This window comes from Diadema antillarum, unplaced genomic scaffold (assembly GCF_040938485.1).
Source record: "Diadema antillarum isolate AM-2024a unplaced genomic scaffold, OU_Dant_1.0 seq00000633_RagTag, whole genome shotgun sequence".
NCBI classification, from domain to species: domain Eukaryota; kingdom Metazoa; phylum Echinodermata; class Echinoidea; order Diadematoida; family Diadematidae; genus Diadema; species Diadema antillarum.
This window is the reverse complement of record NW_027271550.1, coordinates 1,810,989-1,830,911: the sequence shown is the minus strand read 5'-3', so window position 1 is coordinate 1,830,911 and position 19,923 is coordinate 1,810,989. Positions and strand designations below refer to the sequence as shown.

General features: G+C 36.0%; 1 long non-coding RNA gene across 1 annotated transcript in view; it reads right to left on the bottom strand.

Annotated features, from left to right (window-relative positions):
• Positions 1 to 18,688, bottom strand: part of LOC139736222 (uncharacterized) — a 28,745-nt gene extending 10,057 nt beyond the window's left edge. The window contains exons 1-3 of the long non-coding RNA XR_011711242.1: positions 18,583 to 18,688; positions 16,278 to 16,363; positions 13,077 to 13,162 (exon numbers count right to left, since the gene is read on the bottom strand). This is a non-coding gene — a long non-coding RNA (uncharacterized lncRNA). The remainder of the gene's footprint in view (positions 1 to 13,076; positions 13,163 to 16,277; positions 16,364 to 18,582) is intronic.
• Between the last annotated feature and the right edge of the window lie 1,235 nt (positions 18,689 to 19,923).

The window sequence follows — 19,923 nt, the reverse complement described above, 5'->3', positions numbered from 1 at the left end:
TATAGTGGCCATTATTACAAATTTTTATGAAATTAGGGCTGGTACTTTGGAAGATATCATATTTTTCATCAAAAAATTATCTGTACAGTTTGACCTTGAATGTGCGCACAGTGTTTGGATCAATTCTCATATTTGTAAACACAGATAGAAGAATGAATGTGAGATTTATGATGACTTGAGTTGATATCCAAGCTGTGACACTCAAACAATGACATATTAAGCCAAAATACTATGTTTTTGCTTATGATATCTTTAGAAATTGAACAAGCATTGAAATATGAACACTGAACCCTTATCATATGACCTTCATGCAGTATAACATGGGCGTGTATCGCACTTTTTTATGCTTAGCAATTTGTAAAAATATAGAAAAATAAGTTCCTATTTTTCAAATTTGCTAAAATTTTCACACAATAGATTTCTACATATGTACAATTCATGGTTAAAAAAACAAGGATATTCAATAAGGGGAAAAGATTCTTTTAAGTAGTCAAATTAGGATATACCTCACTGAAAATACTGAAAAATGGCTGCACTTATTTTACTCAGCATTTGAAAATGGCTCAAAACTCAAAACTGGCTGAACATTTATTGGCAAACAGCGCACCATATTGTAGTGTGTCTTCAGTACTTTCAGGAAAAGCAGAAAAATAAGCTGTTTCTCCATGTATAGCTGTACAGCATGGGTTAAAAGGTCACAATGTCACAAAAATAAGCCAGCATTACACTCCTACCAGGATGGGACTTCAGACCTTATAACTTTCTCCAGCTGAAAGAACCACTGTTTTTTATTGCATGCAAGCAATGCCAGGAAAAAATCCATTAATTTGATACCAAACACATAGGGGTAGACTTAAAATATGGACCTCAAATCTTGATTTTACGTAAGTTGTAAAACGCTTTTTTTTTTGACGCAATACGTGGGTTTTGGGGGACTTTTTGGTAATTAATCTTTGATAATTAACAGTAAATGAGAAGAAATTAGCTATTGTCTTACCACATGTGATTACTGATGTCTTAGCATGCTGCATGTGAATTTTTAAGTCAGTTGGTGCATTCTTTTAGAAGTTACAATTTTTTAAAGTGAGAAAGTCATGATTGCATAACCTGATTGTGCTTATCACCAAAAGTGAATAACAATCTGTGTACACTTTGAGCGATTCTCAGTTCGAATTTATGACATTACGTGTACATGTGGCAATATGATTCTAAAGGAAACTGCAACAGTAGCAATAAAGGTAACACTGATTAGGAACATCTTTTTTTGGCGGCTTGAAGTTAGCAGCAACACATGTTTCGGAGGCTTCATCATGTAACTGTTAACATGCAAAAAATGGTCCATTTTAATGTGATATGAAGTACATTAATGCAGCTGATTGTTTCCAAATAACTAACAATGTTGTAACATGTGAAATAGTATAATATGTATGCAGAAAAAAGACTTTCCATCATTTGTTAAGAGACAAAGAAAAGTATTATTTTAAATCTTTAAGCTCAGTTGTATATTTGCATGTGTACATGTACATTGTATATGACTGTGGCAGTGCAGAACATGAGTAGGCTACACACATGTACAGCTGTATGCATTTGTCAAACTTTTCACCATAATACAAAAAGAGTTACTTTCAATGAGTTTGAACTGCAGCTAGACTTAATGCAAAGATTATGTTTGCTTGCTTTATTTGCATTTTATAAGGACAGTTTGTGGGATGTACAACCACCCATCATAATTGTAGATCACATGTGAAATCGATTTCAGCTGTTGATGAGAATGGGATGTATAGAAAATAGACTATGTGATGGCATGACAGTTAGAATACAACATAGTCTTGTAAAATATAAAAATGGGTAAAGGCTTTTAAACATTCTTTTGCATATGGACCATGCCTAATATCCTCATACGTATAGCTATCAATTGCAATGATCATGGTCATAGAACAGCAATCTAAAATGCTGATTAGCCATTCCATGTAAGGGTTATCATCAAACTGAAAAAAATGGAGTTGAAATAATTATATGGGTGATATTATCATGGAGATAAAAGTTGAAATGGTCAAGATCCCATTCATCTTTTTGAATTACCTGTTGAAAAGATACATACCCTATCGTATACCCATGACTGTGTATGAATTTTGAATTTAAAAAATGTTGACCAAATGTATAGTTCCCTATATGATAGGTAGAATTTTGCTTTCTTTTTCTGTGGTATACAAGTCACCTCTGTTTCATATCATTTCTCTTATTTTTTACGCTTCAAAGGCTTCTTTTTTATAGTTATTGTATAAAATTCCAGTTTGTGTGACTCCTGTGACAGGTAGGAGGTCTGTTTTTGAAGGTAACACTAGTAAAACATTGAGAACTTGCAAACAGAACTTTTACTGTTTCTAAAATGACAACCTTTTAGCAAAAGCAGATTAAAAAGGAGCAAATGTGATTAAATATCTGAGATTGTTTTAGAATATAAGCCCACAGACTACAGTTTTAACCCTTTGAATTTCAAAATACACTTAGGGGGTTGTAACTTTTTTCCAGAAAAGCCAGGACTAAACAGACTATGAAGATTTCAATCATTTCAATATTGTTCTTCATGAACATAACTTCTCCAGTCACCCACCCATGTAAACTACATGTACCCCATGGCAACAGTCTATAAGTAGAGGTATATTATGTCATTTTAAACAATCCTATCCCAACCATTACTGTCCATATACTGCACCGAGAACTACATCCGCAAACATGTCATAGAGTGTCACACTGCTGTCACACATGTATGATAAGAGATGTTTCGTAACACAAGTTACATTTTGTTTACTCAAAAATACTCAAGTGGTTACTGCCAGCATGACAAAATATGGAAAATAGAGTATAGTATCAAGATTGTGTTGCACCTACCATGCATCAGATCTGACAATACATAATTGTACAGATTGATATGAAAACCTGTCTGAATGAAGTAATCAAATGTCAAAATTCCAAAACAATACCCTGTGATGCACGTCACACCACAGAAATGATAATCTGCAGGATGTTAGCTATTTTCTATCCAATCACAAATTTATTGGTTACTTTCCTCCAAATAAGTATTGGAGATGAAAGCCAAAGAACTTGTTAGGAAATGGAAAGCTGAAAAAGGTCAGATTTTAGTATGGCAAAAACAAATGCCATGTGAGTAACAATGGAATGGATTTGTCAATATGTTAAAATGGACATGTAGAAGATTGTGTTTTGAAACTATTACACTCAGATGGTAGTGAGTCGAAAGTTTGCTTTTGATCATGCATAAATGGTACAACCTATTCAAAAGTAATATATTTCTTAGTTTTGTGTATGCTTCCCTTTTGAATAACCCTCTATTAAAATCCTTGAATCTTCAGGCCAGGAAGAATGTTCAGTTAAAAAAAAAGGAAAAAAAAAGTATATTTAATACTAAATAATCAAGTAATTATTTGGTCTTCATTTTTTAAGTCTGACCAGTCGAAAGAGTGATAAAAAATGGTATACAAAACTTCATCTTCTCTCAAGAGTAAAAATGAGATATCCAACTTAATAAGAACATTGATGTGTCCACAACTATTTGCTTTGTTGCACTACTGTTGCATGATGTAGGCAAGCACACTAGCTGGAAGTCATTTTCATTTCTCACAATATCTAGCCTATTCCGTTGTTTCAAAAGGAAACCTACAAAATAAATGCTTTTCACACATTTAAACAACTGTGTAAACCTTATTTGATGAACCAACAATTTTCATTCAGTCCAAACAGTTATTTAATAGACTTAGAATGGATCAAAACATTCCATGAACATGCTGTTAACATGAAATGAAGCCTCCAAAACATCTGGAAAATTCATTTGGTATGCCTTAGGTTTTTATGAAAATCATCATGTTATGTAGAAAGTGATGGGTAAATTTGTGTCTTTTTTGGTTGATATACACTGTTTAAACATATTTGTGGGGCAACATCCTCATCTGCCAATATTTCATTACTGAATGAAAAGGTGAGTTGATGTATGACACGTCTGTGCTGTTAAAGAAAAATAGGTAAATTGATAGTAAATCTATATTGGTGAGTAAACAAAGGAGCCAGAAAACTGAATGTGATAAAATATCTTTTAGATATGTCATAAATGATCATTGGGTGGGTGAACAATGAATGTAATTTAATTTTGTCCAGAGAAAATCACGAAAATGCAGTGTTAACATCCTTCTGAAGCCTCCGAAACCACTTTTTCTCTATAAAGTGTATTGGCTCAAAAAATTATTGCAGTATCACAATGTTTTAATTATTTTTGTTGTCTGCCCATGGCTGTTGATGATTTCATGGCATAATTTGAGGCAGACACTCAAAGAATTTATCAGAAATGTCAAATTAGATGTTTCTGCTGTTTCGGAGGCTTCAATGTGTTTCGGAGGCTTCACATGTTAACGGAAAATGTGTACTGTCTCCTATTTTCAGAGAGTTTGGCAGATCTTAACTATTTTTGGTTTATTAGGTTAGGGCCCCATATCCTACATTTGACATATATAGATTGGGTCTCTTCTCTCATCTGTATTCATATTATTTGACTAAACACTTTGTTTCGGAGGCTTCAAAACTGCTAACGGAAATTTCTCTCGATGAAGTAAAATCATCACAAAATTTCAAAGAGCCCTAGAACCAAGTAAACTTTGATGTAAGTCTAAAGTTTAGCTGTACCTTAATATTTTCAGCATAAAAGAAAGTAACCAAAACACATCCACTGATCATTACTGTCCGTCAAAGTTTGCTCACAATTGTTAACGGAAAATGAAACCTCCGAAACCTCAAATTTGAAGACATAGTATTCTAAAATATGGGGCCAGCTACCAACCAAACTAATTTGGTCTTTTCAATTGACCATACAACTATGCTTTTAACATAAAAAATTAGATCTCCACAGTTGCTGTAGAAATGTGTTCATGTATGCATGGTTTTGACAATTGAAAAGTGGTGACATTGTACAAAAGAGATTGCTCATACATAAAAACTTTGTGTGTTTATGTATGCATGGTTTTGAAATGGAAGAGTGGTGACAATGTGCAAGAAGATTGCATATAATGGTGTGTGTTTGTTGTATGTAAAGTGTAGACGTGATGACATTCTGATAGAAACTTCATGTTTTTGTGTTTAAGCATATGCATGGTGTGTGCGTGTACGTATAGAATTAAACTGTTGAAGTGGTGACATTGTAATACATTAATCTATATTATACATTAATCTTTATGTTTATGTGTTCATATATGCATGGTTTTGACAATTGAAAAGTGGTGACATTGTACAAAAGAGATTACTCATAATGGCGAGTTTGTGTGTATATATACTTTTAAACTGTTAAAGTGGCGACATTTTGATACATAAAAACTTTGTGTGTTTATGTATGCGTGGTTTGGAATTGTAAGAGTGGTGACATTGTAAAAGGAGATTGCAATTAATGGTGTGTGTGTGTGTATGTGTGTATCTAAATATATAAACTCTTTATGTGCCACAGTGGAAACCCCCTGTGTGCCACATTGTTCTGAGACACCAATGTGGTCATATGTTGAGAAAACAATCTATTTTCCAAATCTATAAAACCTTTATATATCTCTGTTAAAGTGTATACAAACTGAGCCAAATTGTCGAGAAAATACCAAGCTTTGCTTTGATTGTAAATTCTATGACAAATCTATAATTGCTTTTCTTTCAAATGCCCTGTAGCTACAATGTACATTTCTGTAAATGCATGACTTTTGCACAAAAAGCAGTGACAGAGACTTAGAATTTGCACACAAATTGAGTATGAAACACTGCTAGTTAGTCAATCATCGCATTAAATGCAAGTTATAGACAAAAGGAACGGAATCGTGAGAAACGCTTTCATTCGCATGTGTCACATTTAAATTTTGAGTACAATTTATGTTAAAATGGTGACATCTTAATACATAAAATCTTTGTGTGTTAAAGATGTACATGCATGATTTTGAAATGGAAGAGTGGTGACATTGTACAAGAAGATTTCAAATAATTGTTTGTGTGTGTATACATACTTGTAAAGTGTGAAAGTTATGACATTCTAATACCAGGTACACAAAAACCTCATACCAGCTTTAATACATGGTTTTGAAATATGTTATCAGAGCGGTGATATGCAGATTGGAAATAATTGTGTGTGTTTGTGGTATGTGCCTTCCATCTCTTAAAGTGATGACACTACAAAGTAACTTTATAAATTTATGTCTAACAGGTGCATTTATGTATGCATTGTATGTTTTGACATGTACAAAGAGTGGTGACATTGTTCAAGAAAATGTAAATAATGGTTTGGGTGTGTGTATAACTACCTTTAAACTGTTAAAGTGGTGACATTTTAATACAGAAAAACTTTGTGTGTTTACGTGTGCATGGTTTTGAAATGTAAGAGTGGTGACATTGTACAAGAAGATTGCGTATAAATGGTGTGTGTGTGTACATCTTGTACGTACATGTAAATTGTCAAAGTGATGACATTGTGATAGAAACTTCATATGTTTTTGTGTTTAAAGGACAAGTTCACCTTCATATGTATGTGGATTGAGTGAATGCCACAATATTAATAGAACACATAAGAGAAAGTTTGCGGAAAATCGGACAATCTGTTCAAAAGTTATGAATTTTTACAGTATCTGCACAGTCACTGCTGGATGAGAAGACTACTACAGTGTATGATGTCATATGTGTACAACGATATAAAGAAAATAAAAAGAGAAATTCACAAAACTTCACTTTTTGAATAAAGTGCACATTTCTTCGACATGTTACTGACATATGTTAAGGGTAGTATTATTCCCCCTGCCTTCTGAAAAAGAGAAGTCAAGTGTTCTTTTGTTACGCGAGAAAAGTGAAAATATGTTGAATTTTCTTTATTCTTTCTTGATATCGTTGTACTCATGCGACATCACAAGCTACATTGTATACTAAGTAGTCTTCTCATCCAGCCTTGAGTGAGGAGAAACTTCAAAAATTCATAACTTTTGAACGGGTTGTCCATTTCTCCTCAAACTCTCACTGATGTGTTCTACTAATATTGCTCCATGCACTCAACCAACATGTCTATGAAGGTGAACTTGTCTTTTAAGCAAATGCATGGTTTTGAAATGTAAGAGTGGTAATGTGGGGATTGGAAATGATGGTGAGTGTTTGTGGTATTTATACTTATGTATTCTTGCTAACTCTAAATATGTGATGATTTTCTTATACATAGAAGCTTTATATTTATAAATTCTTGTTTTGTATGCATGGTTTTGAACGGAAAGAGGGGTGACTTTACACTACACACACCATTATCAGGAATCTCCTTGTACAATGTCACCACTCTTACATTTCAAAACCATGCATGCATAAATACATTTAGATGAATATGTCACCACTTTAACAGTTTAATTCTATATATTATAGACACATTCACACACACACACACACACACACACACACACACCATAAGTTGGAATCTTCTTGTACAATGTCACCACTCTTGTATGCCAAATCCATGCATACATAAACACACAAATATCTGTGAGTCTCTGTTTTAGATTATATTAATAATGCACATCCACACACCATTATTTGCAATCTCCTTTTACAATGTCACCACTCTTTAATATTTCAAGACCATGCATACATAAACACATAAACATAAAGATTTATGTATAATATAGATTAATGTATTACAATGTCACCACTTAATGTATGATATAGATTAATGTAACAATGTCACCACTTGAACAGTTTATTTCTATACATGATACACACACACACCATGCATATGCTTTTAAAAAACACAAAAACATGAAGTTTCTATCAGAATGTCATCACTTCAACACTTAACATGTATAACAAACACACACCATTATATGCAATCTTCTTGTACAATGTCACCACTCCTACATTTCAAAACCATGCATCATAAACACACAAAGTTTTTATGTATTAAGATGTCACCACTTTAACAGTTTAAAAGTATACACACACCATTACTAGGAATCTTCTCGTACAATGTCACCACTCTTACATTTCAAAACCATGCATGCTTTTACACATTTAGATTTATGTATAAATGTCACCTCCTTAACAGTTTAATAGACACACACACACACACCATAAGTTGCAATCTTCTTGTACAATGTCACCACTCTTGTATGCCCAAACCATGCATACATAAACACACAAACATCTATAGTCTCTGTTTTAGATTGTATTATTAATAATACACATATATATCCACACCATTATTTGTAATCTCCTTTTACAATGTCACCACTCTTATTTCAAGACCATGCATACATTTAAACACATACAATTTTTATGCATCAAATGTCACCGCTTTAACAGTTTAAAAGTATAATACACAAACACACACCATTATTAGGAATATCCTTGTACAATGTCACCATTCTTACATTTCAAAACCATGCATACATAAACACATAAACATAAAGACTAATTAATGTATAAAGATAAATGTATTACAATGTCACCACTTCATCAGTTTAATTCTATTTATACACTCACACACACACACACACAAACACACACCATAAGTTGCAATCTTCTTGTACAATGTCACCACTCTTCATATGTCAAAACCATGCATACATGAACACATAAACATAAGATTAATGTGTAATATAGGTTAAAGTATTACAATGTCACCACTTCAACAGTTTAATTCTATACATTCACACACACACCATGCACATGCTTAAACACAAAAACATGAAGTTTCTATCAGAATGTCATCACTTCAACACTTTACATGTATAACAAACACACACCATTATATGCAATCTTCTTGTACAATGTCACCACTCTTAAATTTCAAAACCATGCATCATAAACACACAAAGTTTTTATGTATTAAGATGTCACCACTTTAACAGTTTAAAAGTATATACAGATACACACACCATTGTTAGGAATCTCCTTGTACAATGTCACCACTCTTACATTTCAAAACCATGCATACATAAACACTTAAAACATAAAGATTACTTGTATAAAGATAAATGTACTTATGTCCCCATTTTATCAGTTATATATACACACACACAAACACCCACTATAAGTTGCAATCGTCTTGTACAATGTCACCACTCATTATATGTCAAAACCATGCATACATGAACACATAAACATAAAGATTAATGTTATAATATAGATTAGTAATGTATTACAATGTCACCACTTAACAACATATATACACACACACACACACACCATGCACATGCTTAAACACAAAAACATGAAGTTTCTATCAGAGTGTCATCACTTCAACACTTTAACAAACACAGACCATTATATGCAATCTTCTTGTACATTGTCACCACTCTTCCATTTCAAAACCATGCATCATAAACACACAAAGTTTTTATGTATTAAGATGTCACCACTTTAACAGTTTAAAAATACTCTTACATCACTGGCGTAGCCAGGGGGGGGGGGCGGTGGGGGCGATCGCCCCCCCTAAGATTTGGACCGGGGATTTGGGAGGCGGAAAAAAAAAATGCGTGTATACTGTAGCTTTATGCATGCACATGAAGCGGGTCTCCTTTGCAACCTTTCATCAAATAAGATATTTTTTGAATATTTCACTCAAAGTGTGCACCAGATCGTTGAATTTCAATTCAAAATATGCAAAATGTCTCGTGCTTGGGAGGGGGATACCCCCTCCCAAACCCTCCCCCTCTGTGCCTCTTTCCCTAGCTTAGTACACTTTTTAGATTTACAAAAAATTATGAATAATTTTGAGTGCACAAGACTTATCACTTACATTCCAAAAACTCAAGGTTCCCTCATGTATAAGGGGAATTTCCCCTTTTAATCGACTTTTTCCTCCCTCAGCCCCCCCCCCCTAATCAGTTTTGTGTGTGTGTGTGTGTGTGATTTCCCAAATGTTGATTCCATCAAAAATGCGTAGATGAGATATCTCAATTTCAACCTTAAAAAGGTAAAAGCTCGATCGGAAGGGAAGGGTGGGGATAACACTCGCCCACGCCTTCTCCCTGCTCCCCCGCCCCTCCCCCCTTCCACCATGCATAAGAAGTATAGACTGTGGCTATATACCCAGATCGCTTTATTTCAATTCTAAAAACGCAAAAGCTCCGCGAGCGGGAGGAGGAATCCCCCTTCCTCTATATACCTCACTAGACTTTATACATACACACAGATGGTGCACATTCGGAATAAGAGCTAATTTCCGTGATTTTATCACTTCGATGAAAAAGTATTGCACCAAAAATTTGCAACAGATCGCTGAATTTCAGGTCTGAAAACGCAAAATCACCTTCGTGTGGGAGGGGATATGCCGGCCCTATGAGTTCTACACCCTCGTGTGCATGCTTTTTCTGTTTGACTGCTGAACAGACCGTGTTCATGATATTCAGTGAAAAGAATTGATACAAGAAGTGTATTCAAATTATACCATTATATAGGCAAATTGTTCAATGATAGTCTACATCAAAATATACTGCAACCTTAAACAAGTGGGACTTTTTCATCACGTTAAAACACGCAAAAAACATGTATCAAATTGCACCATTTGCAACATCAAAATGCAAAAAGTTCTCACCGTGGGAGGGGGGACACCCCCTCCCCTCCCCCCTCGCTCGCTCTGCTCGCTCGGGTTCAGTCGCGTTCATGATATTCAGTGAAAAGAATCGATACAAGAAGTGTATTCAAATTATACCATTATATAGGCAAATTGTTCAATGATAGTCTACATCAAAATATACTGCAACCTTAAACAAGTGGGACTGTTTCACGTCGATAAAACGCGCAAAAACATGCATCTAATTGCACCATTTGCAACATCACAATGCAAAAAGTTCTTACCGTGGGAGGGGGACACCCCCCTCCCACACCCTCCCCTCCCCCCTCGCTCTCTCCGCTCTCTCGGGTTCAGTCGCGTTCATGATATTCAGTGAAAAGAGTTAATACAAGAAGTGTATTTAACTTATAGCATTTTAAAGGCAAATTGTTCAATAATAATCTACATCAAAATAAACTGCTACCTTAAACAAGTGGGACTGTTTCACGTCGATATAACGCGCAAAAACATGCATCAAATTGCACCATTTACAACATCAAAATGCAAAAAGTTCTTACCGAGGGAGGGGGGACACCCCCCTCCCACACCCTCCCCCCCTCCCACCACTTTAACAGTTTAATTCTTTATATTATAGACACACATACACACACATGTATACACACCATAAGTTGTTATCTTCTTGTACAATGTCACCACTCTTGTATGCCAAAACCATGCATACATAAACACACAAACATCTATAGTCTCTGTTTGAGAATGTCATCACTTGCACAGTTTAAAAGTATATAATATGCACTCACCCACACAATATATATCTTCTTGTACAATATCACCACTCTTACATTTCAAAACCATGCATACAAAAACACCAACATTTGTAAAATGTCAATGTATTGTTATCACTTTAAGAGTTAGAAAGATATGATATTCAAATGCACACCATTATTTGCAATCTTCAAGTCACCACTCTTTCTGTTCAAAACCATGCATACAAAACAAGCATTTATAGAGCTTCTTTGTATTTATAAGAAAATCATCTTATTTCGAGTTAGCAAGTATACATATTCACTACCACAAACACTCACCATTATTTCCAATCTGCACATCACCACTCTTACATTTCAAAACCATGCATATGCTTAAACACAAAAACATTAAGTTTCTATCAGAATGTCATCGCTTCAACACTTTACATACACACACCATTTATATATGTAATCTTCTTGTACAATGTCACCACTCTTACATTTCAAAACCATGCAAACAATGTACATAAACACTCACAGTTTGCTATAAAAATGTCACCCCTTTCACAGTTACAAATATATACACACATCATTAGATGCAATCTTCTTGTACAATGTCACCACTCTCACATTTCAAAACCATGCATAAAAATGTATGCACAAATACATACACGTATATAGATGAAGTTTCTTTGATCAGAATATACATTCAAACAATTTTGTTCTAGCAGAAAGGTATGTGCATTTTTTACGCACAATGTGAATGGTAAAATTGTTGCCATAACATCACACTTTCATCACATAAAAATATATTTTCCTGTGCAAAGAGCAAAAGAAGTCGCTTCTTTATATTTTAAACACAAAAAAGTAACCCCCAATAAAAATGACATACCTTTTTAATGAAAAATTGTTGAGTGAAATAACCGAGCAGAAGTGTTTCCATACTTGACTAGTTTTTTAATTAAAATGAGATTGTTCTGTTTAGTCATGCATGAGTTAGAACACATTAAATGCAAAAATGTCACATTTCAGAAATCGAAAGAGTATTTTTTGTTTTGTTTTTAAGGGCACAAGTGTAAGTTGTGTGCTCATTCATGTAACACTCAATTTCACACAGAAGTTAGTAAATACTAGTAGGTATAGAAACAATCCTGCCAAGTTTTTTTGTTTTTTTTTTTTACAACAATGTTTCATTAAAACCTGATGCCATTTTCCTCAGGGTTGACGGGAGTTATTTTTTATTTTTTTTGTGTGTGTTGATATTGCATCTTCTTTAAAGAGCACACAATTCTGTTCAGATGGTACAAACAATGGGAATCCTGTGAGACCTGAGACAATAATGGCAGATTTGTGAGCCGGCTCATCTTCAATGTACATTATGTAGCTTGTAGCTTCCATTTATAAGTGCAACCATTCTTTGTTTTTTGTTTTGCGCACTTGACGAAAAAGTTACAAGGGTGTATTCCATGGCAACCATTTACCATTGAGAGTGCGCAAAAGAAAACTGCGCATCTATTACATTTTGCTAGATAAAAATCACTGAAATATTTTTAGAGATAATGAATAAAGGCTAGGGGGAACTTACTTCTTTGAGGAGAGTACAGAAAGATTTCATATTACGTAAACAGTATGTTATTACATAGGGTATAGAACATATGTATTTGTACTCACTTTCTCCACTTCCTACATATTGTATGAAATCACAAAACTAATACAATTTGACTTATCTAGAAGGAATACTGATTGCTTACTGTGTCTTTCGTCTAATCAGGTGCCTCGTCATCAATGTCTATGTGTGAAGATGCCTGTCCCTCTCTTCTGTGACAGTATCCATGGGCTGTACGACAATTGGATAAATTATATGACAAAGTTTCGACAGGTCATCATTGGTTTTGAGAGCTAGCATAATGTGCAATGCTTAAGCCTACGCAAAACAACAACAACAAAACAAACAATGTCAGTACCCACTGGACCGACAAGAAAATTGAGCATACATTATTACCTTTTGCTATTGCTAGCTAAAAATCACCATTTGATATTTGTAGAGATATATCATAAATAAAGGCTGGGGGGAGAGAACTTACTTCTTTGAGGAGTGTATACACAATACAAAAAGATTTGACATTTACTTGAACAGTAAGTATATTATTACATAGGGTATAGTACTAACTACACGCAACCGCACGTCTACCCTCTTGTAGATGTTGTCATTTTCAGCGGTGGGTGTACGTTTCCTTTATGAATATCTTTATTCATTGTAGAAAACTGAAATATTTAGATAAGGAATCCCCATAGTTTATGATAGTCATTCAATAATCAGTATGCGTTTTTTTTTTTATTACGTCAAAAACCCACCGAAATCCGTGATTAAAATCAGGTCTGTAAGCATCCGTATTGCTGCACTCCTCATCTTCTGCGTGTTATTTGAATGGCAATCACTCTCGTATACTACAACGTAGCGAGTCAGAAAAGTTCATATGACCTAGTCGAGGCGGAAGTGATGACCTTGTCGGAGCGAAGGGATGCAGCAAAGGTCAGATCATGAGAGCAGCACACGCTGAAATACATGTACGTAGCAGACAACAAGCTTTACGTAACACACAAAACGCAAGGGCGTACGTAAAATGTTACCACGGTGCTTCCGGTTGAGAGTTCGTGGTAGTTTGTTGATTTTGTGAATCATCGCACAATCTACTCCGAAAAATTCAACAATAAGGTCTGGATACCAACAAAACACCAAATTCAACTCAATCATCAGCAAAATATGATGTAGGTGAGTGGTAAAAATTATCTTACTGTTAAAATCAAACAAAATAAAAGACATTTTATGTGATTTTGCCGTCAAAAGCGACGATCGTTTACAACATTAATAAACACTATATGTCAGACTGCTGTGCGAAGCACAGGGGTCTGGTTAGGCTAGATAGTACATGTATTTGTACTCAGTTTCTCCATTTCCTACTGGTACATACTGTATTAAATCACATGTTGTGCATAATTATGCAATGTCACCACTCTTACAATTTAAAGTTACATGTACATGCATATTATGCTCAGACATACAAACATGTACATGAAGTTTCTATGTATTAGAATGGCATCACTCGTTCTCTATCATTGTTTTTTCCCCAACGCTTAGAAATATGATATTAAGTGCTTTATAAACGTTATGTATTATTATTATTATTATTATTATCATTATTTAACAGATCACAAGTATAAATACACACACACTTGCTTTTTGCAATCTTCTTGTCATTGTAACCACTCGTGCACTCTTACATTTCAAAGCCATTAATTATGCCTACTTATAAACAGCTGTGGAGTGTGGTTCTTTGCTAGTGGAAGAAGATAAGGAGAAGGATAAAAAGGAGAATGAATAGTACACTATACCCATAACAAACCAGAACAGGAAGGAGGATTAGTAGCTGTAGCACCCGAGTGCAAAGAAAGCTGATGAAAAGACAGATGGTTGGAATGAACAGGAGAGAAATTGAAGACTAAGGTAACAGAACATGAAAAGCATGACAATGGTGTAACTGTTAGAGGAGGAAGGGAACAAAGGAGAATTAATGGTGAAACAGATGATGGAACTAGAACTAGAAAAGGATAGCATGAAGAAGGGGAAGAAAATGGTTAATGGCTGACTACGGTATTATCATTATTGTTATTATTTCATTCATAAAAATTTGTGCATGATAGCAGAACAGAACACTTTGTTCATATCACTGCAAAATGCGTCAGAATTCTAGCCTGCTCTACGCTAGGCACTTTCTTCTGTAGAACCAGTATACGGCAGCATTTCTACGTGATCTGGTGTCTGGTGATTTGCACATTTTTGGTGCGGTGAGCTGAGAGGCGGCGTGCAAGAAGAGGCCAGGTAGGCCATTGAGGAGTGGTCACCTACTACAATTTGTTATGTATGGGACTGAAGACTGGTTTGTCAGCTTGTCGCGCACAAGTTTGCAGGATTCAATCTCCCCAAACTTCCCAAACAGAGACTTCATCTCATCCTGGGCCATGTTCTGTGGCAAGTAGTTGACGATAAGATTCGTCTTGCTGTCTTCGTCAGGAACGTTTGTCACTACCGGCTTCATGATCCCACCATTTTGCATCGCAGGATCGACAACCGTCTAGTTCTGCCGTCGCGACGTTACGTTATCATCTCTCTCTTTGCTCTCTCACGCGGAGTTGGAGGTTAATGTAGACTCGATCCCTCAACGCTGACCGACCGAATACTCCTCCACGTTTGCCCCATCAGTGTATGGTCGAGGATATTTGCTTCGAAGTCAAAAGGATTTATTCTCTTCCTTCCATCGCTAATGACCCATCCAGCTACAGAGGAATCTCGCTGACCCCAACACTGTCTAAGCTTCTGGAAACAACTCTGAAGCCGAAGATAGAAGACTCTTTAACAGGAGTCAGTATCCCAGACGAACTCCAGTTTGGATTCCAAGCGACCAGATCCTGTGTGCTTACATCAATCACCCTTCAGCTGATCCTAGAACTCAACTCTGTCCGAAAAAAACCAACATACCTAGCCCTCCTAGATGTAGCCAAAGCCTTTGACTGAGTATGGCATTCTGGCTTATTCCAGAAGCTCTCCACCACACCAATCCCATCTGAAGTCCAACGCACTCTTGCCGAAATGTACAAAGGAGCAGCTAGTCGGGTCCTGTGGAAAGGTGAAGTCAGCTCCACTTTCCCACTCCAGAAAGGAGTTCGACAAGGAGGAATCCTCCCCCCCCCCCCCTTGTATACAACATCTTCATAGATGGGCTCATAAAGGTGCTGAGAGGAGAGTACAGAAAGATTTCATATTACGTAAACAGTATGTTATTACATAGGGTATAGAACATATATGTACTCACTTTCTCCACTTCCTACATATTGTATGAAATCATAAAAACTAATACAATTTGACTTATCTAGAAGGAATACTGATTGCTTACTGTGTCTTTCGTCTAATCAGGTGCCTCGTCATCAATGTCTATGTGTGAAGATGCCTGTCCCTCTCTTCTGTGACAGTATCCATGGGCTGTACGACAATTGGATAAATTATATGACAAAGTTTCAACAGGTCATCATTGGTTTTGAGAGCTAGCATAATGTGCAATGCTTTAGCCTACGCAAAACAACAACAACAAAACAAACAATGTCAGTACCCACTGGACCGACAAGAAAATTGAGCATGTATTACCTTTTGCTATTGCTAGCTAAAAATTACCATTTGATATAAATTTGTAGAGATATATCATAAATAAAGGCTGGGGGGAGAAAACTTACTTCTTTGAGGAGTGTATACACAATACAAAAAGATTTGACATTTACTTGAACAGTACCCGGTAAGTATATTATTACATAGGGTATAGTACTAACTACACGCAACCGCACGTCTACCCTCTTGTAGATGTTGTCATTTTCAGCGGTGGGTGTACGTTTCCTTTATGAATATCTTTATTCATTGTAGAAAACTGAAATATTTAGATAAGGAATCCCCATAGTTTATGATAGTCATTCAATAATCAGTATGCATTTTTTTTTTATTACGTCAAAAACCCACCGAAATCTGTGATTAAAATCAGGTCTGTAAGCATCCGTATTGCTGCACTCCTCATCTTCTGCGTGTTATTTGAATGGCAATCACTCTCGTATACTACAACGTAGCGAGTCAGAAAAGTTCATATGACCTAGTCGAGGCGGAAGTGATGACCTTGTCGGAGCGAAGGGATGCAGCAAAGGTCAGATCATGAGAGCAGCACATGCTGAAATACATGTACGTAGCAGACAACAAGCTTTACGTAACACACAAAACGCAAGGGCGTACGTAAAATGTTACCACGGTGCTTCCGGTTGAGAGTTCGTGGTAGTTCGTTGATTTTGTGAATCATCGCACAATCTACTCCGAAAAATTCAACAATAAGGTCTGGATACCAACAAAACACCAAATTCAACTCAATCATCAGCAAAATATGATGTAGGTGAGTGGTAAAAATTATCTTACTGTTAAAATCAAACAAAATAAAAGACATTTTATGTGATTTTGCCGTCAAAAGCGACGATCGTTTACAACATTAATAAACACTATATGTCAGACTGCTGTACGAAGCACAGCGGTCTGGTTAGGCTAGATAGTACATGTATTTGTACTCAGTTTCTCCATTTCCTACTGGTACATACTGTATTAAATCACATGTTGTGCATAATTATGCAATGTCACCATCCTTACAATTCAAAGTTACATGTATGCACATTATGCTTAGACATACAAACATGTACATGAAGTTTCTATGTATTAGAATGGCATCACTCGTTCTCTATCATTGTTTTTTCCCCAACGCTTAGAAATATGATATTAAGTGCTTTATAAACGTTATGTATTATTATTATTATTATTATTATTATCATTTAACAGATCACAAGTACAAATACACACACACTTGCTTTTGCAATCTTCTTGTCATTGTAACCACTCGTGCACTCTTACATTTCAAAGCCATTAATTATGCCTACTTATAAACAGCTGTGGAGTGTGGTACTTTGCTAGTGGAAGAAGATAAGGAGAAGGATAAAAAGGAGAATGAATAGTACACTATACCCATAACAAACCAGAACAGGAAGGAGGATTAGTAGCTGTAGCACCCGAGTGCAAAGAAAGCTGCTGAAAAGACAGATGGTCGGAATGAACAGGGGAGAAATTGAAGACTAAGGTAACAGAACATGAAAAGCATGACAATGATGTAACTGTTAGAGGAGGAAGGGAACAAAGAAGAATTAATGGTGAAACAGATGATGGAACTAGAACTAGAAAAGGATAGCATGAAGAAGGGGAAGAAAATGGTTAATGGCTGACTACGGTATTATCATTATTGTTATTATTTCATTCATAAAAATTTGTGCATGATAGCAGAACAGAACACTTCGTTCATATCACTGCAAAATGCGTCAGAATTCTAGCCTGCTCTACGCTAGGCACTTTCTTCTGTAGAACCAGTATACGGCAGCATTTCTACGTGATCTGGTGTCTGGTGATTCGCACATTTTTGGTGCGGTGAGCTGAGAGGCGGTGTGCAAGAAGAGGCCAGGTAGGCCATTGAGGAGTGGTCACAGAGGCCTACTACAATTTGTTATGTATGGGACTGAAGATTTGCCGTCGTTGCTACAATACGGACACGCAGTGGTGTTGCCTATTTCACGAGTATATCTTACCTTTAAAAAATAAAATTTAGGCCTATCCAGTAGTCATCACTAACTTACCTTTTCCTTCCGAAGACACAGCAGATGAACAATGTCTCGTGCGAGTTGAGAGAGACGTCTACGTCTAGCTAGCTTCACACCTCCCCAGCAGTCAATTTTCTTCGTCATGTTAGCTACTAGCGATCGCCGGGTCGCCCAGCGATATTTGCGAGATGACGTCACGCGGCGTACGCGTACGCGTAGGTAGAGCTCCACATAACTGGTGACATCTCCGACAGAAAATTTATGGGGATTCCCCGGGTGTAAGTGAGAGATGGCGCTGTTCAATTTTTCTCCTCTGTCGGGGTATTTGCTTGTTCCTATCCAATTGATGACTATGCTCAGAAAACAGTATAATTTGAAAATTGACTCTATAGGGGGTTCCTCTTCGTAAATTTATGCTCAGTTACAACCGATGACGTCACCAGTTGTCTGTGTGTCACCAGTTTGAAGGTGTGTATCTATATGCATGTCATCGGTTGTAATGGGTGCACAAGTGCACACACGCACACACACACACACACACACACACACACACACACACACACACACACACACACACACACACACACACACACACACACACACAAAAGATACTACTTTTGGTATAATGCAATCCAGCAGTTGGATGGTACAGAAATTTACCAAGATTACTTTCAGGTACACCTCAAGATAATCAATGCTACACACCCTGAAATGTAGAGAAAACAAAACGTCCATTTGTTGCTAGAACTAGTCACACATTTATTGTACCTTCATTCCGCTTATACTTTGTAGACACTGTACATTATTCTTCATAGTTACACACGAAAATCTCAATTAAAAATACAAACACAGTCAAATTTCACATAAAGCTGCCACTTTCCTGCCAAGTCATTAAAAGGTAATAATAATATAACTCCAGAATATTTTGGAATTTGGCAAATCAAGTGTAGTAGACGAACAGATCCGGGCCCCCTATACCTGCGTAGACCAATGGGGATGAAAATTGGCCAATCAGAACTGTGCATTCATTTAGGGTCTCGGTGAGCCGTTACAAACTTTGTGTTACGAGGACCTATCCCACTACCACTTCAGCAATGCAACAGGTCTTTTTTCTTCTTCTTCTTCTTTTTTTTTTTAATTTTACACAAATGTCAATCAGACCACTGCTGACATTGACAAAAGTAAATTTCAATTTCATAATCTTTGCCAAATTTGTTGTTGCTTATATCCAAACCTCCAAATCTGCCGAAGTAAATATGGCATTAGAACGTTCTAAAATGCATTCTCACAAGTCAGTGCATACACAGAGAAGATGGAAATTAGTCTTCAGGACTTGAAAACCTCAAACTTGCATAGTAAAGAGAGGAAAGAAAATGT